Source organism: Notamacropus eugenii, chromosome 1, assembly GCF_028372415.1.
Source record: "Notamacropus eugenii isolate mMacEug1 chromosome 1, mMacEug1.pri_v2, whole genome shotgun sequence".
NCBI lineage: Eukaryota > Metazoa > Chordata > Mammalia > Diprotodontia > Macropodidae > Notamacropus > Notamacropus eugenii.
Window position 1 is genome coordinate 441226920 of NC_092872.1, and position 26011 is coordinate 441252930.

The 26011-nt window shown below is 35.5% G+C and overlaps 1 protein-coding gene across 1 annotated transcript in view; it reads right to left on the bottom strand.

Annotated features, from left to right (window-relative positions):
- The window catches only part of MEGF9 (multiple EGF like domains 9), a 120077-nt gene that overhangs the window by 43301 nt on the left and 50765 nt on the right, over positions 1-26011 (bottom strand). The window lies entirely within an intron of this gene.

Below are 26011 nucleotides of genomic sequence, written 5' to 3' on the forward strand. Positions count from 1 at the left end.
CCTTTGCCCACAACTTCTCTCTGACATAGGTGATAAAAGTAGTCTGATCTTTATTTTATAGATGAGGAAAATGATATTTAGAGAGAAAAACTGAACTGCCTCAATGAGTTGCCACCTTGTTTGTAAATGATGTATCTGTCACTCATACTCAAGTCTTCTGATTCCCAGTCCAGTGCTGTTTCATGGTACACTACATCAACAGCCAGAGTCAGAAGATGTGGCTATTAAATTTCTAATAAACGATTTGATATGTTCTCCCCACAACAAAAACTGCAAAAGATAATTCAGTATTTAAGGATTAGTATATCACGGGCTCTTCACTAAAATCCTCTGTTGACTCATCGTAGAGTGGAAACAGCCCTAACTTTTCAAAGGCGAGGTCATTAGAATGCAGATTCCAGCAGTCCCAACCAGACTGGAAAGGCTTCATGAATGGATTCAGTAATGAACTACTATTCTGTCCCTCAAGCACCAGTTTAGCTAAGTTCAAATATGTTCATTACCAATTTGAACACAAGGTGATGAGTCTTTTTTTTTTTTTGGCTAAAGCATTTTTATAGACATCAATTAAATATCCAAACAAATAAAATAGCAGATCTTTGAAGTGTATCACAAGCAATAAATATCTACTATTTATATATCTATATGGGTTCATCTTGAATAATATTTTTAAATTATCCATACTAATCTGAGACTGTAGCATTTCCCATGTAAAACAACTGTTGGAAAGCAAACCTTTTATTTAGAAGCATCTTAACTCAAACATTTGTAGGGCTGAAAACATTTCCAATCTGAAAACACTGATTCTTTCAGTAAAACACACATGGTAGGGGGAAGGAAGGGCAAGACTGATAGCCAGGATTCTTTGGGGCTTTTTTTGGAAGTAAATCCATCCTTTGTATCAACAGCCTTCCCAAGGGTCATTAATACCATTAGGCATACATAAGTATTTTAAAAGATTTATTGCTAAAGTCAAGTGGAGACAGTATCCAGTCAAACAGATAGAAGCAGTGTGAAATGAAAAATACACAGAGGTTTAAAGTTCATCATATATTTAGGAACTGAAAAATTTGGATTTGAGACTATGCACGGAGTAGTTGTGAATGAGTCTTTTAACTTCTATGAACCTTAGTTCCCTCATCTGAAAAATAATATTTATACTACCAACAATTTTATATGTCTATATGATATAAAGTAGAGGTTATTTCAAGCTTGTGTCTAAGATAGACCACCAACTTCCTTCCACAATGAGGATTATTACATCTGTGATTACAATATCTATGTATGACATTTCTTTGACAGGGTTCCTTTTTTCACTCTTTGAATATGGATTTACTAGGCAAAACCATATTTATTGGCATGAAAATCTGCCAAAGGTAGTTCTGTGGCAAGAATGAAAACAGCTCTGAGAAGGACATTTTTATTTCTTCTGGAAATTGGCAAAAGTACATCATACATTCAAGTTGCTTTTGCTTGACCAACTTTACCACACATTTAAACTAACCCAACTGGCCTGGTTATGGGTAAGCCTATCTCAAGTGACAAAGACCAACAGACCCTATAATCAGTGTGGAGCATTTTATTCCATTTTTCCACCAATGATGCACTTCCATCCGGGAAACTGAATCATTGTCCCAAGTGGGTAAGATAAGATTAGTGACTGTTCTCCCCCACCCACCTCACCAAAAATAAAACAAGATAAAACTAAATGAGCCTAGGTGCTATGAAGGAAGGGAAAGTAACAACAGAAAACAACAAAAACCACCCAAATGCCCAACAAGAACAATAACAAAAACACCCGAACACCTAAATCTAAAGGATAAACTTACAGTGGCAACCAAACGTAGGAGCTATTTAATGATCTATCTGTACAAACAGCACAATCTCTTTATTGCCCTATAAACATGTCAACAATTTTATAGATGGGATTATTGGGAAATTGAATTAGGTGTCCTTTAAGGTCCTCTCCAAATAATATTTGATGTTTTAAAATTCTGTGCTCTGTGTTCTAATGTCTATTCCAGCTCAATCATTCTATGATGTTATATCACTTTGTTCACAGTCACAGACTCACAGTAGAAAGAGGTCATTTATTTTAAGTCATTCATAATTTATAGATGCCAAGATTTGCTTTAGCTGCTTAGGGTTTTTTTTTTCCACAGATAAGCATTTTTCTTCAACTATAATGGGCAACTGTTTTAAAGATAGTAAAGTTCAAAACTAAAACCTACTATTTTGCCTTTTAATAGTATGTAGAGGTCAGGATACGCCATCAAGCAAGACCTTTTCTTTATAACTTTGACATAGCCTGAAAAAAATGTAGGTTACATAGTGGGGAAAAGAAAACATAAAATATGAATAATTAGTCATCTAAGACTTGATAAAAAGCTTGACATATCAAATTTATCTGTGCTTCTTTCAGTACAAGAATCATCACTTAGAAGACTGTGAGGAAAAAGATGTAATGATGTCTATTGTTTTACATTCAAATGATCTTATTATTGCAATATAAGCATAACATAAATCATTTTCCTGCTTTCTACATAGGCGAACACTTGCTCAAGGCTAAGTTGCTTCTAGAAGCTTTCATCAACTTAAGCAGTCCTAATCTGATATGTGTGCAGGAGAAAAGATGTGCTGAAAAGTTACTGTTAATGAGATACAGACAAACTGCTTCAATTATGCTGGGCTGTGCCAGAAAACCCAACTACATTGTGAGCAAGAGAATGGGACTAATTCTGAAATCTAACCTATCGTGAAAAGTCAAGAACTCCAGAGTAACAAATGCAAATGCAATTTCAGTAGAGGATTCAGAAACTGCAGTAACAAACATATACTGAGTGATCCAACTCTATGGATAAATTCATTCTGTTCATTACCATGACAGTTTTGGATAAGTCCTGGGAAACAGAATTAGTTCTGTGTCCTACAGAAATTCAAAAGCAGCATCAATTTAAAGGAGAAGTAAAAGAATGTCTATCACAACAAGCTCCATATTCATACATGTGTGTGTATATGTATATAACCTATCCTAATAATGAGGAGACAGCAGATGAAAAGAGTAGAGCTTTAATAATAAGGTTCAAGTCTTGACTATGATGTTTACCAGTTGTCTGATTATGACCTGTGTGATCCTGTGCTGTTTTGAAACTGTTTTCTCATCTGTAAAACAGGCATAACTATAACTGCTCTATCTACCTCACGGTAGGGCTATGAGAAAAGTGAACTGAACATTTTTAAGCCCTGTGAAAATAGGTTAGTACAATAGGCTAGGATTTCAAAGAAGGTTTAAAAAAATAAGTCAACTGTTGGCATTTGTCTGCTTTAAGGAGAAATGAGGCCATGGACAGATACTTAAGAAGGAAAGGTAGACTAATGTGAGAGAAGGAAAAAGATGTGCACAGGTACTCAAAAGCAAAGATCCCTGCTCTCTGTTTTAAAACGCTCCAAAGCAAATATAACCACTGCTCAATTCCACTGACAATCTCAATATGGGATGTGCCTCACTAATTAGATAAGTCAAACTAGTGTTAGGTAAATTAATACAAAGCACTATGGCAGAATTGATATTTATTAGGTTCCAAATAGAGCCAGATATTGTGAGATTTTAGAAAATGATGGGACCACCTAATTTACTCTGTTTAGTTTCTTTATTATGAAACCAAGGAGAGATAAATGATTCATTAAAGAGAAGAACACAGTTCTGATTCATCTTTCTTTACTTTATAACAATGGTCTTGGTGCTCCTTAAGTACCTAATGGAATTTAATTGCTAATCTTTAAGCAGATAGCACTCATATTTTCTCTATGTGCTTTTGAACTTGGGATTCAGAAAACCTGGTGGTATAACAGAAAAAGGACTGGATTAGGAGGCTTGGATTTTAATCCCACTTCTACAGTGAGGCAACTCACTTCACATGTCTAGTCAAATTGAATCAACAAGCATTTATTAAGTGCTTACTATGTGCCAAGCATTGTACTAAGTGTTGGGGATATGATCACAAGTAAAAAGAAAGGCAATCCCTGCTCACAAGGAGTTCAAATCCTAGGAGGGAAGACAATACATAAAAGGGAGCTAAAAAGCAGGAGTGGGATTGGGGAGGGGGAAGGTACCTGTGTAGAGAGATGTTAGCAAAGACTGAAGGATGAAGGATGCCTGGTCTGTGCCCTTCCCCAAAATGGGATTACATGAAGAATTCTCCAATAGAAGAAGATGGCTGCAAGGGCAGATGCAGTAAAGTATGGAGAATGTTTAGTTATAATTTTTCTCATCTGTCACATGAAGGAGTTAGATTAGATCATCTCTGCTATCCCTCCTAGCTTTCATATTTCCCATTCTAGTCTGCCTCTGTCACTTTTATCAGATAAGGCTAGTCAGTTAACAAGCATCTATTAAGAGCTTAGTGTGTGCCACACATTATGCTAAGTGCTGGGATAAAAAGAAAAGCTGAAAGAGTCCCTGACCTCAAGAAGTTAATATTCTAAAGGCCAAAACAAACATGAAAATAACTAGATACATACAAGATACAGTCAGAATAGATGGAAGGTAATTTGAGAAGAGAAGGTACTAGTAGCTGGGGAGAACAGGAAAGGCCTCCTACAGAAGAAAAGATCTGAGCAGGGTCTTGAAGGAAGGCAGTGCAATAAAGAAGTGGAAGTGATGGGAAAGAACATTCTAGACTGGGGACAGCCAGTACAAAGGCATGAAAATGGGAGATGGAATGCCAGGTAACTTGAGTAAGTGCAAGTAGGCCAGAATAACTAGATTATAGAGTACATGGAAGAGAGGTAAAGGTAAGAGCACTGGAAAGATTTTAAAAGACCAGTTATTGAGTTATTATAGCCACAGCATTAATATTTGATCCTGGAGATAATAGGGAGCCACTGGAGGTCAGTGAAAAGGGGGGATAATATGGTCAGACTTATACTTCAGAAAAATTATTTTGTTACAGAAGGCCATTTTGTATGTTACTATGTTCTATAAGTGATAGAATTAAAGAATTTTTAAAAAACCAGTCCTCTGATTATTATTTCCATAGATGCAGAAAAAGTTTCTAGAAAGCATAAGAATAAAAGGAGCTTTCCTTAAAATGATAAATTGTATCTATCTAAAACCAACAGCAAGTATTATCTGCAATGGGCATAAGCTAGAAGCCTTCCCAATAAGATCAGGGATGCTTGATCAATTAAAAAATTATATTTGAATAAATTATAAAGGTATCAGTGATGTCCATTATCATCATTATTATTCAATACTGTACTAGAAATGTCAGCTATAGCAATAAGAAAAGAAAAAGAAATCAAAGGAATCAAAATAGGTAATGAGGAAACAAAACTATCAATCTTTGCAGATGATATGATGATATGATTAGAAAATACCAAAGAATCAACTAAAAAACTAGTTGAAATAATTAAAAACTTTAGCAAGTTGCAAGATATAAAATAAACCTATATACATCATCAGCAAAGTCTAGCAACAAGAGGTAGAAAGAGAAATTCCATTTAAAATTCCAATATAAAATAGTTGGGAATCTACCTGTCCAGACAAACCCAGGAACTATATGAACACAATTACAAAATGCTTTTGACACAAAATCAGTTCTAATAACTGGAAAAAATATTGATTTTTTGTGGATAGGCCGAGTCAATATAATAAAAATGACAATTCTATCTAAATTAATCTACTTATTCAGTGCCATACCAAATTACCAAAAGTTGTTGAATAGAGCTAGAAAAAGTAATAAAATTAATCTGGAAAAACAAAAGGTCAAGAATATCAAGGGAATTAATAAAAAAAAAAAGTGTTAAGGAAAGTGGACTTAATTGTACCAGATCTCAAACTGTATGACAAGGCAGTAATCATCAAAACAATCTGGTACTGACAAAGAAATAGAGTGTGGATCAGTGGAATAGATTAGGTACACAATACATGCAAATGACCACAGTAATCTTGTGTTTGATAGATGTAAAGATCCAGACAAGAACTTACTATTTAACAAAAACTGGAAAGCAATTTGGCAGAAACAAAATGTAGACCAGCACCTCATACCATATACCAAGATAAGGTCAAAATAAGTACATGATTTAGACATAAAGAGTGATGTCATAAGCAAATTAGGGAAGCATACAATAGTTTACCAGTTAGATCTATGGACAAGGGAAGAATTTATGACCAAATAAGAATTAGAGAGTATTACAGAATATTAAAATGGATAATTTTTATTACACTTTTTTTTGCACAAACAAACCAATGCAGCCAAGATTAGAAACAAAGTAGAAAACTGGGGGAAATATTTTACAGCATATTTCTCTGACAAAGACTTCATCTCTCAAGTACATAGAGGACTAAGTTAAATTTATAATAATATGAGTCCTTCTCCAACTGATAAATGGTCAAAAGATATAAAAAGATATAAAGTTTGCAAGTGAAAAAAATCAGTTATCTATAGTCATATAAAATTTCTCTCTATAGACAGATATAGAGAGACAAAATAAAAATCAGTTATCTATAGTCATATAAAATATATCTCAACAGATATCTATAGTCATATAAAATGCTCTAAATCACTATTTAGATTAGAGAAATGAAAATTAAAACAACTCTGAGGTATCATCTCACACCTATGAGATTGACAGTATGACAGAAAAGGAAAATGACAGATGTTGGAAGGGATATGAGAAAATGCATTGTTGGTGAAGTTGTAAACTGATCCAACCATTCTGAAGAACAATATGCCCAAAGTGCTATAAAACTGTACATACCCAACAACATTGCTTGTAGGTCTGTATTCTAAAGAGATTTTTAAAAAAGAGGAAAGGAACTATATGGACACAAATATTTAAGGCAGTTCTTTTGTGGTGGCAAAGAACTGGAAATTGACAGGATGCCCATCAATTGGGGCATGGTTGAATAAACTGTAGTATATGATTGTTATGGCATTCTATTGTGCTAAAAGAAACAATGGTCAGGATGCTTTCAGAAAAACCTGGAAAGACTTACATGAACAAAGTGAAGTGAGCAGAACCCGGAGAACATCATATACAGCAACAAAAAAATTGCACAAAGATCAACTGTGAACAATAACTATTCTCAGCAATACAAAGATCCAAGACAGTTCTGAAGGACCTATGATGAAAAATGATGTCTACCTCCAGAGAAAGAACTGGTATAATCTGAATGCTGATCAAAGCATAATGTTTTTTTAATCTTATTTTTCTTGAGACTTTTTGGTATGTATTAACAGGTTTTGCATGACTGCACATGTATAACCTTTACCAAATTGCTTTGCCTTCTCAATGAGAGCAGAAGAAAATTTTCAACTCAAAATCATAAAAAAAATATTTTTACGTGAAATTGGAAAAAAATAAAAAATTTAAGGAAAAAAATCATTCCTATGATTATAGCAGTTAGTCACTAAATAAGCATATATTAAGCACTAATTATGTGGCATGAATTAACAAGGAAGCCAAGGTCACTGGATCACAGAGTATATAGAGAAAAGTAAAGTGTAAGAAAACTGAAAGGTGGGATGGTGCCAAGTTATGAAGTGTTTTAGAAGCCAAATGGGATTTTACATTTGATCCAGGAGGTAACATAGAACCCTTGTAGTCTGTTGAATAGAGAGGTGATATGGTCAGATCTTCACTTTAGGAAGATCACTTTGACAGCAGAATGAAGAATGGATTAGAGCAGTGAGAGATTTGAGGCAAAGAGACCAAACAGAAGCCTATTGTGATTGTCCATATATGAGGGGACGAGGAGCCAGCTCTACAGTGATAACAGTGCCAGACAAGAGAAGGAGGTTCATACAAGAGACGTTACGAAGAAAGAATTGACAAGATTTGACAACTAATTGGTTACAGAAAGTGAAAAGTTGAAGATGAAACCCAGGCTGCAAGCCTGGGTGACAGAGAGGATGGTGGTGCTCTTGGAAGTAATAGGAAATTAGAAAGAAGGAAACTTTTGGAAGATGAGCTCAGTTTTGAACATATTGAGTTTAAGATGCCATCCAACGTGAGTAAATCCCTAGAAGAAAAGTCCTACTGAGACAGATAAGTAACTGCTGGTCTGCAATATACACTTAGAGATTTGTCTGGATGCACTGAGTTTTAAGTGACTAGCCCATGTTGATATATTTAATATGTGTCAGAGGCAAAACTCAAACCCAAGTCTTCCTGATACTGAGGCCAGAGTTACTACACACTCTAGACACCCTTCAGTAGAGGACTTAAACCATTCTGCTTTGGAACTCTTTCTTTGTAGTCATGCTGTCTTGACTGGTGAGGGTCTACTATATTGAGCAGGACCGATTACCATTCATGTTTGCCTACCTCCCCCTTTTATATTAGTAACAAAAATATAATCAGTAAAACTATTGCTTTCTTGAAAGGATGTGTTTAATACACCACCCTATGGCATAACCCACCATTGTGACTATCAAGAGCAAAAGATCATTTCCTGGCCAACATTCTCCATTATGTGTTGTGTTCTCCTATAAGAATTTAAGTCCCTTGAAAGAAGAAATAGTCTCACATTTGTGTATCTGTTTCCCCAACACTTAGCATAGTGCCTGGAATATATTAAATGTTTATTAAATTCTTTTAAATTCAGTTATTCACTTATATGTGATAAAGTGATCATGTAAAAGACATGAAAGTCCGTAGATGAAAAGCTAAGTCAATACATTCGCATCCCTTAGATACTGAGTAGATCCTATATGAGAAAATATGGACAAGAAATGAATAAGATGAAGGACTGAAATACATAAAAAGAGTGAGATAAATTGTGAAGGGAATGCCCATAATAATTTGTGTACACTTAAAAGTTTACGATATATCTCACATACATTATTTCATTTGATTCTCATAATCATTTTATATCATTCAGATAGTACTGGTATTTTTTGTAGATGGAGGAAACTTACGGTCAGAGAAGTATAGTCAGACTTGATGATGGTCACATAACTATTAAATAGAAGAGCAAAATTCAAACCCAGTTCTTCTGACTTCAAACTTGAATGTGCTTTGCAGTATCCCATGTGACTTCTATTTGATTTGGCAGATATGTTCAGATGACCTAGCTCAGTTTTTCCCTAATTATGTGTTAAGTATGGCAATAATTCAGTGCCCTCACTTTAGAACTTGTAGTGTGAGATAGAAGAAAGGAAACTTTGATCTGATTGAAGAGCGGAAAGGACCAATAATATTGTTTTTTAATCTGGCCAATTCTCATACTCCAGAGCAGCACAAAGATGACTGTAGCACAACTGATGGCATGTCACCAATGTGCAACTAAGGAGAGGAACAAGATAGGAAAGACAGAATGCTTGAAAGCTAATCACACTATCCAGAATGAAATACTGAAAAGCTCATTTGCTTGCCTGGAAGAAAAAGCCACATACTCCTCCATTAGTCAAGTTATACCTTTCCTTCCAAGGCCCACGAAAAATCTTGGGGAATCCTATAGAGTAATGAACAGAGTAAACACAAAGGCTAACAGAGCATCATCAGACATAGAGAAAGGAATCCTTGGCATCCTACTCATTTAGCCTATGAAAGGTAGTGCAGGATTCTGGTCTGAGTCCAGGAGATGAAGGACAATCTAAAAGCTCTTATTAAATTGTGTGAGGACTTGAACGTAGAGATATGTGCATATAAGTAAAAAAGGGGGGTGGGTGGGGAAGGAAACTCTGAAGAACAAATTCATAAGTTTTTTTCCCCCTAGGACATTTTGGTGATTTTCTTCATTGGGAAAACAATAATCTTGCATTATGACTTTCATTTGGAATGGTGGGTAAAATGTTTAAAGTACTTTTATAATGGCGATTGGCCTTAACTTTGCATTTACTTAAATATTTATTAACCACTATTACATGTAATTTGAGAAGCATCATAGCATAGAAAGCTAGTTAACCTGTGATGAAGACCTGAGTTCAAGTCCTGCCTCTGATGCATGCTGAATGCATGACTTTAGTCAACTAAATCACTTAAACTTTCTTTAAGCCACTTTCTGAGATTTTAAATTGAAGAACAGCTGCAGATCTGAATAGGTAGGAGTTAGTGCCTCAGTGGTAGCTCCCTATTTAAGTGAAATCACAGGTTGGGTTTTATATATACTGTTGATTTTACATTAGTGTGTTTAACTTTTGCAACTTCAAATATTCATGAGATTTTATCAGTAACTTCACTTTCATTTTCACATTGACAATCACACACATTCACAACTATGCACAGCAAAGAGAAAAATGAGAAGCACAATGCACACAAGTTTATGAAGTAGCTGGCATCCTAGTAAGCATTTGACTGGTCTTGTTCATCCTACTTGTAAAGAGCCCCTTGTGCATTTGTTGCATATTTTCACTGTTTGACCTTAAAACTCAAATTTTGATGCCCCCTAAATGTAGTGCAAGTTCTTTGACCTCTAGGTTTAAGCATGCAAAATCAGTCATGCAACTTAGGGAGAAAACAAAGATGTTAGATAATAAACCTCATGCCAGAATGTCTATAACTGCTGTAGACAGACTTGAGTTTGGTGTTAACGAATCATGATTTGCTAAATCCGCAAAAAAAAAGTAGTAAGTATTCACAAAAGTGTTCATGAAACTGCTCTAGAAAGTATTAAAGTAACCTTTCAAAAGCACAATGAGGGAATAATTGCCTCACATAGCTATCTGACACTTTGGAAGGTAAGATTCAGGTTAAAAAAAGTTTTAGTTTTAAGAATTTTATTGCTGTGCAGTATTGATGGTACTATAGATTTCATGCATTATGAAAAGTAAATATGGTCTGAAATCAAGATTTTTTTATATTCAGATGTTAGCATGAAAGGTCACAGAATTCTAGAAAAGTACTAGTGAGAAAAAATATTTTGTATGTTACCAATTTTATTTTGTGGACTACATTTTGTGGGTTTGTGTGTTGGAAAAGTATATATTATCAGAATTAATGTTTGTTTTAATAAAGAATTCTATGCAGAAAAGGGTATGTTCAACAATCCTTAGCAAAAGATTACAGTTTTTAGTGGTTGTGGGAACCTAACTTCCTATTTCCCATAGGTTCAATGTATCAACATATGTTTTTGCACCATTTTCTAGGAACATTACCGTCACAAAAACTGAGGATTGATTACATGTACATATGTGTATATATACACATAAATATATACATACATACAAACACACATATTGCTAGGCACTGGTAAAGTGATAAAGATGAGATAATTTCCTGCCCTGAGAAAGTTTACCATCTATCAGAGGTAAGACAAATATGTAGATAACAACCATAAAAGTTAAAATATAAGCATATAATATAGGTATAAAGAGTGATGTGAGATATTCCAGGAAGAAGATACCAATTTTTTAGCTGGAGGGAAAGGGAGTGAAGAGAACACCTAAGGCTTCATTAAGTGGCTGGCACCTTAGCTAGGCCTTGGAGGAAGAGAAAGATTACAACAGGTGGAGATGTGACAGATCATTTCAGGGATAATCAACAGCATTCAAAAAGGCATGTTGGGACAATGAGATCAGAGGAGAGAACAGTTTGGTACAGTCACTATACTATAGTAGAGATAGCACAGGATTTGGCATTACAGAGAGCTGGGTTTGAATTCTAGTTCTATTTTCTACTTTAAGAACATCACTTCCTCTTTCTGGGTGTCTCAGTTTCCTGAAAACTGATGAAAGTGGAGAGGTTGGGAGGATGCGCATAATAAGAGTTAAAATAGATGAGCTCTAAGGCCTCTTCAGACTCTAAATCTTATGACCCTATAAGTTTGTGAGCAGTTCTATTTAGCTAAATCTTGAAGGTGAATATTATAAGATTAATCTGGAAAGGCAGACTGGAACTTCCCATAAAGAGTCCCCAAATGAATCCAAGGATGCAAAGTCTTAAACCACTATACTATCATCTGTCCCACAAGAACAGTCACCATCTGACTTCAACCCTAACATTCAGAATCAATGAATCTCCCCCAAAGTTCCAACTTAGCTTTAGAAAGCTTTTAGATCCCATGCCCTACAGGCCCTAAACCAATTGGACAATGACATAATGATTACAGGGCCACAGTCATAATAGCGTCTGGACTGATGGGACAGAGGTCAAATTACTGGCCCAGATCATTCCATTTATTGTATACACAATGTAAAAATCCTGTCACTGTGCAAAAGGAAAAGAAGCAAAATTCCAAACTGTGCATTAGCTAAAGAAACTGACAGAGGTGAAGTGACTTGCCCCTGAGTCACATGATTAGTAAATGGAAGAAGAATACTCAAACCTGCATTTTCTAACTCCTTCATCCAAGTCCACTGTTCTTTCTACAGAAACACAGCTATCTTTGAATCTAGACAGCCCTGAGTCCAACAAAGCAGCCTTTCTTCACAAACCTAAAATAGGAGCTAGAAAAATAATATGCTCTCCTGATTTTAAGATGGTGTAAAAAAAGACAAACTGATTAGCAGACTGAAGCGAGGAGAACCAGGCATTACCTAACAACTAACTTCTGCCTATATGTCAAAAGATGAAAAAGCCCACATGACACTAAGCCTGGCTGCTAGCCTGACTTCCTGTGTGTATGGAACATTTATTTCCAAATATACATCTTATTAGGCCCATATTTCATCCTTGTATATTTACAATAGAGAGATCTTAGAAAAGTCCTGATTTTAAGGAAAAGGAATTATCAACGGAGAATTTTATGTTTTTATAAGGTTCTTGCTCTAGCACAAGAGTGAAGCTCAAATTACACTGCACATTTATGAAATGCCAGGGCTGCCTCACGCAAATCTTGCCATAGCTGGGAAATTTAGGAGTAAAGCTGATGAATTTCTGGAGGTAAACCAGGCTTGTCTAAGGATGTGGAAATTTACAAGCTGAAACTGTCAAAGAAAGGTTGATCTCTTAAAATAAAAATTCATCCACACAAAAAAATTCCAAATGCACATTCATGAAATGCCTTTTGTTCACTTTACAACCATGCCATGAAAACAAAGGGGTTTAGACCAAGCTTCTCTTTAAAAAATTTTGATCACACTTGAAGCAGTAGGCCATCTGCCCAAGACTTCAAATATTAGAACACAGCCCGTGGCAGCTAGAAAGGACCTTAGAATAGAGAATGGAAGATTGTAGAATGTGCCAGGATGGTGACTGTGAAGAACACTAGACTTGGAGTCAACAGAACAAAACTTGTATATCAACTTTAACACTTATGCTGTATGACCTTAAGCAAGTCATTTACTCTTTCTAAGCCTGTTTCTTCATTTATTAAATGAGAAGAAGAATACTAGGATTACCTAATTAATAAGGTTGTTGAGATGAAAGGGTTTTTTAAACCATAAAGTGCTTTAGAAATGTGAGCTACTCTTTTATTTTGGTCTGAACTGTGATTTAAGTGGTGAAGGGAATTCTCTATGAGGAAACCCCTTCCACAAGGCAGATCACCAACTATTCTGACACCCTGAAAGATGTCCAGGGCACACAGAGGCTATGTGACTTTTCCATGCTCACAAAGCCAGTAAGTATCAAAGATGGGAATTGAATCCAGATCTTCCTGATTTAAAGTCAGCTTTCCATCCACTAAACAATATTGTTTCTACTTTTTATTTGCCTCTATTACAATCATCCAATACTAACAGAATGTTAGTGTATGACCTATATTGAATTGCTTGTTTTCTCAATAAGAATGGGTGGGGAAGGAGGAAGGGAGAGAATATGGAACTCAAAGCTTTAATAATGAACGTTAAAAATTGTTTTAGCAAGAAACTGGAAAATAAGATGTACAGGCAATGGTGTACAGAAATCTATTTTGTCCTAAAGGAAAATAGAGGGGAGAGGAATGGAAGAAGGGAGTGGGGGTAATAGAAGGGAGGACAGACTGGAAGAAGGGGTGGATAGTGTACATGCTGTCCTAGGGTGGGGGGTGGGGAGAAAATTTTGAATTCAAATTCTTGTGGAAGTTAATGTTGAAAATTGAAAAATAAATTATATGTTTTTTAAAAATAACAATGTTACAAGGTTTATAAGAGTTCTTAGGATTTTGAGTTGAAATCCTCTAGTCTAAGCTATTTTAGAGAAGAGAAAACTGAGGTCTAGAAAAGAAGACTAATTTGTCAGCCAGGATTAGAACTCAGTTCTCTTTAGACTTCCAAACCAGTGCTATTTATGCTCTAACAGGTTGCCAACAGCTAGAATGGGAACTTAAAGAGCCTATAGTCAAGACAAGTCAACAAGTACTTGTTTATTAAGTGCATACTAAGTGCCAGACACTATGCTAAACACTAGACATAGTCTAGTCCCTTTATTTCACAGACAAGGAAACTGAGGCATAAGAAGCTAAGTGTAGAACACCGCTCTCCTGATTCTCCTTTCTACGCTATTCTGCTACCTTCCCTAGCTCTTCAGTCAATAAATAACACTGCCTCCAACCCTTCTCTTGCCTCCCTCTTTAAGGATGGGCTTCACTTTATTCAGAACCTTTAAACTACACATGAATAATTCAGATAAATGAATAATTCAAGCGACACTTTCTCCGCAACATTTACAGAGCACTTAACAAGGGAGGACAGAGTATGTATGTCAACAGTTACAGTGAGGAAACATCCAAAGCAACATGCTGCAGTAACCTAAAAGAGAAACAAAATCACAGAACTTTAGAGCAGTCAGGTAACTTCTAGTATCATACTAGTGATACTAGTATCACACTAATCGACTCATTTTACAGATGAAGAAACAAAAGCTCAGAAAAATGAGCTTCCCCATCCAAAATCACAAAGCTAGTCAGTGGCATAGCTTAGACATAAAAGAGCAGAGAATGTATGCCAATCCTGTTTGCTATGATAAAATAGCTTTCCTACATGCTAACTGTTCCCTGTTTCTGAGGATAGGCGTCATTGAAACAAAGATCAGAGTCACAAGGGCCAGCAGAGATCCCCCAGTCTAGGCCCTTCAATTTACAAATAAGGAAACTAAGGTCATAAAAGCAAAATTAATTGTCTAAGGTTATATTATTATTAGAGGTAATTTGTTGACTTCCATTCAGGGATATTTATTTAAAAAGAAAAATATATCTAGAGGAAATTTTGCCTAGGATACAGAAATGAGACTTATGAATGGATCACAAATTCAGTGTGGCTGTGGAAATAACTTCTGGTCTCTGGGTTGCAGTTTCACCATCTGTAAAATATAGGACTTTGAAAAGATAATTTCTAAGGGCCTTTCTGGCTCCAACACTCTGTATTTCAATGTCTTATTTAGCTCTAAACTTCTATATTCTATGTTCCTATTTTCATTTTAAGTTTTAAGACCCTCTTTCAGCTCCAATATATTTTAAGACTCCTTTTAATTCCAACATGCTAAGACTACGTGGCTGATCTCCTGAACTCTGTGTCAGACACTAACTACCATGGAAGAATTCAGTGCCCAGGTGGCCTATTCTAGAGTTGACAAGGATCAAAGGGAAGCAATCTGCAGATAGAAAATTATGTAGGCAAAGGTATTACTTTAACTGTATGTCTTCATAGCAACTCTTTCTTCGTATCCTGTTATTTACAGTGCACACTCAGATATTTTTGTTCATGTCCTAGTAGCATCTGGTAAGGAGCAATGTCCTTTTTTCCTCAAGATTTTATTAATTATAAACTTCCTCTTCTACACAACAGAACAAGGCTCTCACCTGTGCCTTCCTCAGATATAAAGATGGATGTTCTTGAATGCTGATCCTTAACAAGATAGAGTTATCGGAACCATGAAGAATGTAACAGAAACTCTTTAGCTATCCAATAAAAACGAAATAAAAATATTTTTGAGAGATTCGTATATTGGCCATGTGGCCATCTCCTAGTACATAGTTAAAGTACTTTTTAAAGAGAATAGTTGCTACCATTGCTGCAGTAACTAACTAGTTTCCTCTCCCATCTACCAAATTTGATTTTGGATTATCTTGTTTTTAAACAAATGTTAATTTATTTAATTGCATAAACCATACAAAATATAATCAATGTTTGTCCTCTATGAACCAATATTATAAATGACCAAGAGGATTCAGCTTACTTGATTATAGAAACATAGTAAATCAGAAGAAATAGAATCATAAAATATTAAAATACTAACTCTGGAGGAGGCTTCAGAACACAGGGTGTAAAAACAGAGAATCTCAGAGCTGAAAGAGACTTAGGAGAGCATCTAGATAAATTTGCTCACATTATACACAGGAAACTCAAGCCCAGAGAAGCAACATAACAAATAAGATCACATAAGTAGTAAATGATAAAGCCAGGTCTCCTGAATCCTCAGTTCAAGGCCTATCTATCAAGGACAAAATTTTTTACTACAATTTTAGGAAATCTACTTTGTGATTTTAAGAAGACCATCAGTAAGTAAATCATTATTATTCTCATATTTACCTTCTATATTTACACTTCTGTACTGTCCTAGAATAATTTCAAGAAACTGATCAGCCAAGATTTTATTCCTCACTGTGTCCTAGCAAATAATATGTCCTTTAGTTTTCAATTCCCTTTCATTTGAAAAGGGTCTGTCACATCCATTGCAATGGAAATTAATGAAATGCCTTGAAATTCTGTTTCATGGGTCTTCGTGGTGAAAAAAAATCTGATGTGCCTCCTCATATTTATCCAGGTTTCTTATACCACCATGGCTATAAGAAAATAAGTATATGTGCCTTACATGTAATTAGTAAGCATTATTTATGTTCTTAATTGGCCTTAATTGGCCTGACATATATAAAAAAAAACTTCCAAAACCATTCAAAGAATCTCAGAGTTGGAAGGGATTTACAAGTCTAAAATGAACTTGAATAAGAAGTCACCCTAAAATACCTGACATATGGTCTTCCAGCCTTCGACTGAAGACCTTTAGTGAAGAGGAACTCACTGCCTCCTGAGGCACTATATTTCACTTATGGCTAGTTCTAACTGCTAAGAGTCTTTCCTTATACTAAGCCTAAATCTGCCTCTTCACAACTTGGATCCATTACTCCTAATTTTGCCCTCCGGGACCAGGAAAAGGCATTCTAATTACTCTTCCATTTGACAGCCTTTCAAAAACTTGAAGGAACATAGGTGTCCTGCCCCTCATCCCAAAATCTTCTCTTAAGCTAATAAGCATTTTGAATCCCCTCAACCAATCCTTGTGTAGTGTTATTGTAAGACTTTTACCATCCTAGTTATCCTCTGGATGTTCTCTGGCTTACCAATATCCTTCCTAAAATGTGGTGCCTAGAATGAAACAGAAGACTCTGAAGATTTGAACCAGTCAGAATACCGTGTGGTTATCACATCTTCATGGTCTCAGATACTACCCATCTCTCTTAATGTGGTCTAAGATCACATTGCCTTTTTGGTTTACCATATAATACTATTGATTCCTATTTACCTTGCAATTCACTAAAATTCCCAGATCTTTTTCAGATGAAATTCTATACTACCACACTTCCCCATCTTGTACTTGGGAACTTGATTTTTGGAACCAATTGTAAGACTTTACACTTATCCTTATTATGTTTCACTTTGGGAGAGAAGAGAAGGGGATAAGTATTTTTATAGAGCCTACTATATACCAGGCACTATGCTGAGCTTTACAAATATTATTTCATTTGAGCTTCACAACAGTCCTGCAGGGTAGGGAGGTGCTGTTATGACCCCCATTTTGCAGTTGAGGAAAATGAGGCAAATAGAGGTTAAAATACTTGTCCAGAGTCATACAGCTAGTAAGTATCTGAAGCTAGATTTGAGCTCAGGTCTTCCTGACTCCAGACTCAACATTCTAACCACTGTGCCACTTAGCTGCAAAGTATAGGGGATAGCGAACTGGCCTTCAAGTGAAAAATATCTGGGTTCAATTCTTGCCTTTGATACATATTTGCCTTTGACCAAGGGTAATTCATGTGCTCTCAGTGCCCCCAGGAAACTCTCTATAACTTATAGAGGTGCCATTCTGCATGAGTGAAGGGAGTTTTTATACTGGGAATTTCCTATATCAATGAAATCATAGGTCTAAACCAAAAAAAAAAAAAAAAAGAACAAATTTACTCTTATTTTATATCACCCATTTGATTGATATCTAGCTAGTCAATGTCCTTTTGGATGCAGACTCAGTTATCAAGTACATTAACTATCTCCAGTTCTGTTTTATTTGCAAATTTGATAAGTATGCCAACTATGGAGAAGTTCTGAATGCTGTGGATAAGTTCACTTATACTGGTAGTGTGCTTTCCAGGGATATACACATTGATATGTGTATATGTGGTTGATGCAAGCATTGCCAGAGCTAGTTCAGTGCTTGGGAGACTCCAAAGGAAACTGTGGGAGAGAAGGGGTACTGACTACCAAACTGCAGGTCTACAGAGCCATTGTGCTGACCTCATTGTTGTATACCTGTGAAACCTGGACAGCATACTAGAGTCATGCCAGGAAATGGAACCACTTCCATTTGAATAGTCTTAAGAAGATTCTGAATATCACCTGGCAGGACAAAATACCAGACACTGAGGTCCTTACTCGAACTAAACTGCCAAGCATTCAAATTCCACTTCATAAAGCACAACTCCAGTGGGCTGGCCATGTTGTTCAAATGCTAAGAGTATGCTTGCCAAAAAGACTATTTTATGGGGAATTCACACAGGGCAAGTGCTCACATGGTGGTCAGAAGAAGTGATACAAGGACATTCTCAAGGTCTCTCTCAAGAACTCTGGAACTGATTGTGTGACATGGGAGACACTGGCACAGGACTGCTCAGCATGGCATGCCCACATCAGAGAAGGTGCTGTGCTCCATGAACAAAGCAGAATTGAAAGAGAAGCTCAAAATAAATGCAAAATACGCAGATTTAGACAACCACCTGTAACAGTAATTTAAAATGGAAAGATCTCTCTAATTAATTAATAGGCTCATATGATCTGCTTGGATCGCCTGGATGCCTGGGTCACATGTTATGGAAAGAGCTTGCTGAAGATGTAGAACAGGAAGGGTGGAGCAGTATCAGGAGGAAGTGAGTGAGTGGGGTCAGGTCAGAGGGGAAATATCACAGGCAACTGACACAGGACAACTGACATATTGTGACAGTTGATAGTGAGAAGGCCCTGGCTGAGGGAGGGGAGGTTTGAGAATGGCTTTGCCCCCTGCTGTGATCATGTTTATTAACTTCTTGGTCATCATGATGGATTTTGCTTTCTGGTTCTGGGATTTGGCTTTATAGTACTTAAGTAAATGTTTTTCTTCTGCCTTCTATATGGAGAGTCTTTCATATTCAGAGACTGAGAACTATGCTGGCATATTCAGTCACCACCGGTGCTGTGAATATTACCTTGGTGATACACCACCTCAAATATTCACACGGACTATTTGTGTCCAATCTGTGGTAGAATATTCCGAGCTCATACTGGTCTGATCAGCCACAGTTGGACACACTGTAACTTGACTTTAGCAGAGTGATGTCATTTTGGTCCTCTCTGAGAACAAAAGACAACAACCAACACATCTACCATAAAAAAAAAAACAAAGTGTCCAAGGCCAACCATAGATCTGTGGGGCACTACATTGTTGACACCAAACCATTTGTGACTAATATGTAGGTCCAGTTATTCAACTAGTTCTAAAACCACTTAACTGCTATTCTTTGGCCTCACCTCTCCAACTTGCCCACAACAATAATAGCATAAGAGACTTTGTCAGATTATTTTCCAAAATCTAAGTAAACTCTTATAAACTTATGGCATTCCTCTGATCTGCGAATCTACTAATCATGTAAAAAAAGAAAGTGGATTTAGTGTCGCATGACCCATTCTTGTTAAAGTCATGGTGGTATTGATTATGATCACACTTTGATACAGTAATTCTACTTTTGGGTAAATATCCAAAGAAAGTAACCCAAAAGAAAAAAAAAATACTTTGGAATGTAGCACCAAGCTCAAAATGAAAGCCCTGGAATGGACCTCAGGGATCTAAAGAGGTTTAAATTTACCTTCAAACTGATAACCTAGTATATAAGGGTTCTTAAACTGGAGTCTATGAATTATATTTTAATATAATTGGTTTCCTTTGGAATTCTCTTCAAATTAACTTTGTGAATATAAAAACATTCTGAGAAAAGATTCAGAGACTTCAAAAGACTGCCAAAGGGGTCCATGTGTCACACAAAAAGGTTAGGAACCCTTGATATTGAGAAAGTTAGGACTGATTATCACTAAGGTTCATTCCAACCCTAATACTCTATGATTCTAGGAAAATCTTAGTAATAATGTGGGCTGCAGTGTTCAGCGGCTTCATGGACATGGGATTCCATGGATAAGCTGAGCCTTAAATGTTAAGTAGGATTTGAAAAGGTAGAAAAATTTTCCTATGTCTTCAGGACATAAATTCATCTGAGTCTTTTATCTCTCTACAAACTATTACTTTACTGTATATTACAATCAATGCATTCACAAATTAATTGTAATAATGTAAAATTATATAGCTTTGAAAAGTATTCAGAGCAGCTTAACTTAGTATACAGAAGTCTACCTTTGTCCTTCATTGTTAAACTTTGGCAAGAAATTCAAGTGTAGCACTCAGCCACTCACATTCTCACAATAACCCCCAGAAGACAAAGTTCAAATTGTACCTAATAACATTATATATTGTCTGACATCCTTCATAAAATGTATATTTTTTTAAAGCAACAAAATTATTTTGGCTAAGTTCTAAGTAGTTTTTATACAGACAGACACATGAAATAAGTTTTCGTGTTGAAACACAGAATTGACACAGCAGTAGAGGTTTGTATTCCTTACAAAATAATTAATATTACCAGTTTCTTTTAGTCTTTATGCAATAGGAGTTATCAAAAAACTGTGTCTATTTATTTAGAAATTTATAAAAAATTGGGGCAAGATATGCATTTCATGGACTAATGACATCTTACAGCTGGAAGGAACCTTAAAATACAGAATGTTAGAATGTGAGATCATGATCAGTTCCCATTTATAAAACACTTTTCAGGTTTACAGAGCAGTTTCCCCACAACTTTGGGACATAGCTAGAACAAGTATTATTATCACCATTTTACTGATGAGAAAACTGAAACTCAAAGTGGTTAAGTGACAAACCTGTTACAGTAAATATTAGGCAGGATATTTTAAAGCCCAGGGTTGGGGAAATGACTTGTCCGAGGTAATATGGTAGGCTTATGCAATGATAAATGTTAGGCAGAGGTAGAAAAAAGCACTATGATAATAGAAGTGAAGATGTTCTTTGGTTGGTTTTTTTTTGAGAAATAATTGAAAAAAAAATTAGAGACCAGCAAAGTCAATTCCAGGACCCCACAATATAGCTTTTGCCCACATCTTTCTTTAGACAGATGGGCATTTATTCTACTATGAAAATTTTGCAAGCAAGATGCCTTTATAAAGAGAGGTTCCCAACTAAGAAGAACTGGATTTGTACTGGTTAATATCAACTCTTCCCTGTGTCTGTAGGGTCACTGTTCAAATCATATCTAAAGTATTACTTAATATTCCATACTATCAATTCAACCATGTGACAATGGGAGCTCTAATACCTGTCTGATTTTAATCTACTTGTCTGACAGTAACTGGGAGACAAAACATATGCTAAGCATGTCATGTATATACCCATTTCCAGAGGTAAGAAAAGATGCTAATTCAATTCCAATAAAAATTTAAATGACTCTATCATTTAGACCAGTGATCAAACTAAAATAGAAATGGGGGGGGGAGTGTCTCACTAAAACATTAATAAGGATCCCTGTAGGCCACAGATTGAGAAAAAGATATATTCATAATATCAATGTTTTATTCTATTTTTATTTATTTTGTTAAATATTTAATCTAGTCTGGTCCACACTCAGGAGTGTTGTGGGCAGCATGTGTCCTGAGGGCAGTCTGTCTGATGTCTCTGACTTAGATCACATTCTGTACCTATAACCTATTATTATAGGTAACTAATTCTGTATAATTAGAGAAAATCATAATCTATCACCCAAATTCCAAATCTGCATTTTCCTCAGTACTTTTCCATTTTGTATTATATTTACATGGAAGCTAGGTGATACAGTATATAGAGTACTGGGTAGGAAGCTCTGAGTTCAAATCGAATCTCAGACTAGCTGTGTGGCCTCCCTGAGCAAGTTACTTAAAACTCTATTTGTTTCAGTTTCTTCAACTGTAAAATAGGGATAATAATAATACCTACCTTGAAGAGCTGTTGTAAGGGAACAAAATAAGATACTTATAAAGTGCTCACCACAAGGCTTGGCATTTAGTAGGCACTTAATAAATTCTTACTTCCCTCCATTCTATTCAGTTATACCATAATTTGTTGTTGTTTTCTTCCATTTATATTATTGGTCATCGTATACATTGTTTTCCTGGTTCTACTTACTCTATCAATTCATATGTCTTTTCATGCTTCTTTGAACTTATCATACTCATCATTTCTTATTGGTACAATAATGTTCTACTATATAATTCATATATCACAGTTAATTTAACTGTTATCCAATCATTGGATATCGACTTTGTTTCTAGTTCTTTGCTACTATGAAAAGAGCTAATATAAAAATGGTATATACAGGACCTATCTAGCAGTGGGATCTTTGAGTCAAATGATATGGAAATTTTAGTGATCTGGAGTAATCTTTCATATGGTTGTCTAATGATGTTTAATTCTTTGGAAAAGTGTTTATTCATGTCTTTTGATCACATCATTTGGAGAATGGCTTTTGGTCTTATTTATATTAATTCATTCTATACCTTGAATAGCAAACCTTATCAGACACACATTTATGCTGATTTCCCCCAATGACTATTTCACATCTCATTCCAACTGCATTTCTTTCATTAGTAAAAAAAAAAAAAAAATCTTTTGATTTTATGCAATCTAAATAAATTTATTGCATATTTTGTGATCTCTTCCATCTTTTGTTTGGTTAAGAACTCTCTCTTAGAATAGTACTTCCAGACCTCAGATTATATTATGAAGCAATAATAATCAAAATTATTTGGCACTGATTTTTTAAAAAGATCAGTAGACCAAACAAGATAAGGAAGAATAAGAAATAATTGAACTCAATAACCCATTGGTTCAATAAACCCTATAATGTAAACTCCATAGGAAAGAACTCCCAAATGTCAAGAACTGCTAGAAAGAAGTCTGATGTAAATTAAGGCCAACATCTTAGATTATATGCCACAATAAACTCAAAATAAGAGGTGATAATAAAAGAAAATTAGACAATTTTGATTATATAGAATTGAAAAGCTTTTGCATGAACAAAATTAATGCAAATAAAATAAGTGTAAAATTTGCTGGGGAAAAAATGTGTATCAAATATCTCTGACAAAGGTCTGCTGTCCAAGAACTATAGAAAACTAACAGAAGTATAGGACTGGACCTGTGATTTCTGACTCTTTAACTAATCTGTTCTACCTTTCTTCTCTCCAGTACTAAATAGTTTCAATAATTATGGCTTTGTAGCATAATCTGAGGTCTGGACAATGTTATTCTCCTTTGTTCCTACTTCCTTGAGATTCTTGTCCTTTTGTTCCTTTCAAATGAATTTTCATTATTTTTTTCTGAAACTTCTAATATGACTTTTAATTTGATTTCTTATCTGGACAACAGAATATTATAGTAGAAAGAGAACTTTCTGGAATCAGAGGGCTTGACCTCAAATCTTTCTTCCACTTGATATCTGTGTGACCTCAGGCAAGTCATTTGACCTTTCCAGTCCTCAGTTTCCTTGCTGGTAAAATAAGGGAGTTAAACTAGATGACTCTAAGGTCCCTTTTAGCTCTAAAACCTCTAATTATATGATTTTATCAGGGCTTTTCTTAAAACAACAATAAGATGAAAAGCTTGTCCAGTCCCAAAGATCAGTTGGTATGTTCTAATGTTATATCTAACATCCTATGATTCTCTTCCTAAGAAAAAAGTCACTCTCCGTTCTGTAAAACAGAATAATCAAAACAGATATGCAAGGAATTACTTCTAGCAAAAGAACAGTTCTTGGTACCTTTCAGTAAATATATGAAGGAAAATGAAGGCCTGATTTAGTTTTCTCTTAATTTCCTTCTTGAATAAAAACTATTCCTTTGGCTTTGAAGATGTTCTTCAAATAAATAATTTTCAACTAAATCATTTCCTATTTATCTTGCATATAGCTTGCTTGAATGTTGTCTCCCTCACTGGACTGTAAGCTCCTTGAGGGCAAGGACAACCTTTTGCTTCTTTTTGTATCCCTAGTACTTAGCACTGTGTCTGGCACATAGTAGGCACTTAATAAATGTTTGCTGAATTGAATCTTATTGGTAGGAGAATAAGGCAAGTTAGATCTTCAATATTAATGTTCACCTGAATTATCAATATAGCAGTTGATATCCATATATCAAAATATTAATTCTCCTGTGAAGAAGAATTGAGAAAATACACCTCCCTTACTTCATTGTAGCGGTACAGGCTATTGGATATCACATATGCCGCCAGACATGGTTGATGGGTTGGTTGGTTTTACTGAACTGCTGAACTCTTTCTTTTCTAAACCTTTGTTACAAGCTACAGCTTTGCCTTTTGAAGATGGGAAAGATATATTCTGAAATGAATATGATGTAAAAACAAAAGGCATTAATAGAAATAAGATAAATTTTTAATAATATATTCAGTGGAGCTATTTTTCAAGGTTCCTTCTAGTTTCAATTTGTGTTCTAGGTTTCATTCTATTTCTAATACTTTATATGCCATAATTCTTTACAACTTTGATTTGTTGAGAGAGGAAGGTAAGGTATGAGGCCTCAATCTGTGCAGCTTAGTGAAGTCAGATATGGTCTGAGGTATACTAACTCCCACTCCGATAAATGTCAGGCTGGCTTTATTCCCCTCCAAGGGTTCTCAGGGTCAGGAGATTTTCTAATGCCACTGGCTGAAGTCTCTACTAATATGTTTACCCCTAAGATTATCAGTTGAAAATAATTATTTAGTCAGTCGGCCTTAAGTAGCTTTCAGAAAGGTATATTTACCAAGGTGGTACACTAAGAACAGCTGGTACAAAACATCATCCCAAAAGCTTGTGCCACACTCTCCCTCCACCAGGGAAAAGTGAGCTCAAACTAGAGCCCATGACCAAAGGATAATTCAATTTCTGATTGCTAGAATTTCATTTTCCCATCTATGGGAGGCTTAAGAAATTTCCTTTAAACATAATGTAGTGTCTTTGCCAGTCTCCTTGAAGAGGCCTGAGTCTGGTCTGTCCTTGGCTTCCAATGATACAAAAACACTGCCACCAAATGATCCAGGGATGCCATTTAAGACCCTGATGAAAAAATGGGGAAGTCCAACATCTTTGGAAACTGGCAAAGTCCAAAGAAAGGGAGGGGAGGAAGAACACCTAACTAAATCCAAAACTGAGATGTTTCCTTTTTGCCAGGTGGTTCCAGAGACTCATCTAGAGCTCCACATTCACTTCAATTTCTGGAACTCCCTCTTTTCAACTTGGTTTATTATTTATAGATGATCCCTGGGACTTCAAATTTCCTGGCCTCTCTGAATAGAACTTTTGCACAATGTCATGCTGGTTCAAATGCCTTTTTGTATTTAGTCTAAGATCTTCTGACTGAACCTTCTTCTCATCTAGTCAAGGTATGAGAGCTAAAATGGAGTGGAGAGGTTTTGCCTCCTCCCTTATACTAACATGGAGAAAACTAAAGGAGTAGCAATAAAAGCAGTTTATATTTATACAGTATTATATATTAATGCATAGATACATAAAAATATATAGCTTCAAAATGCTTTTGTACCCATTATCTCATGTGATACTAACTTTAACCTTGCGAAACAAGGTGAACAAGTATTATTAGTTCCATTTTACAAATGAATAGACCAAGGCTCAGAAAGTTTAAGGGATTTATTAATGGTCTTATAGTTACTAAGTTACAATGCTATGACTCTTACCTTTGACTCCAAGTTCAGTGCTCTTTCCACTACGCTACTGCCCCTCCCACTCCTACAT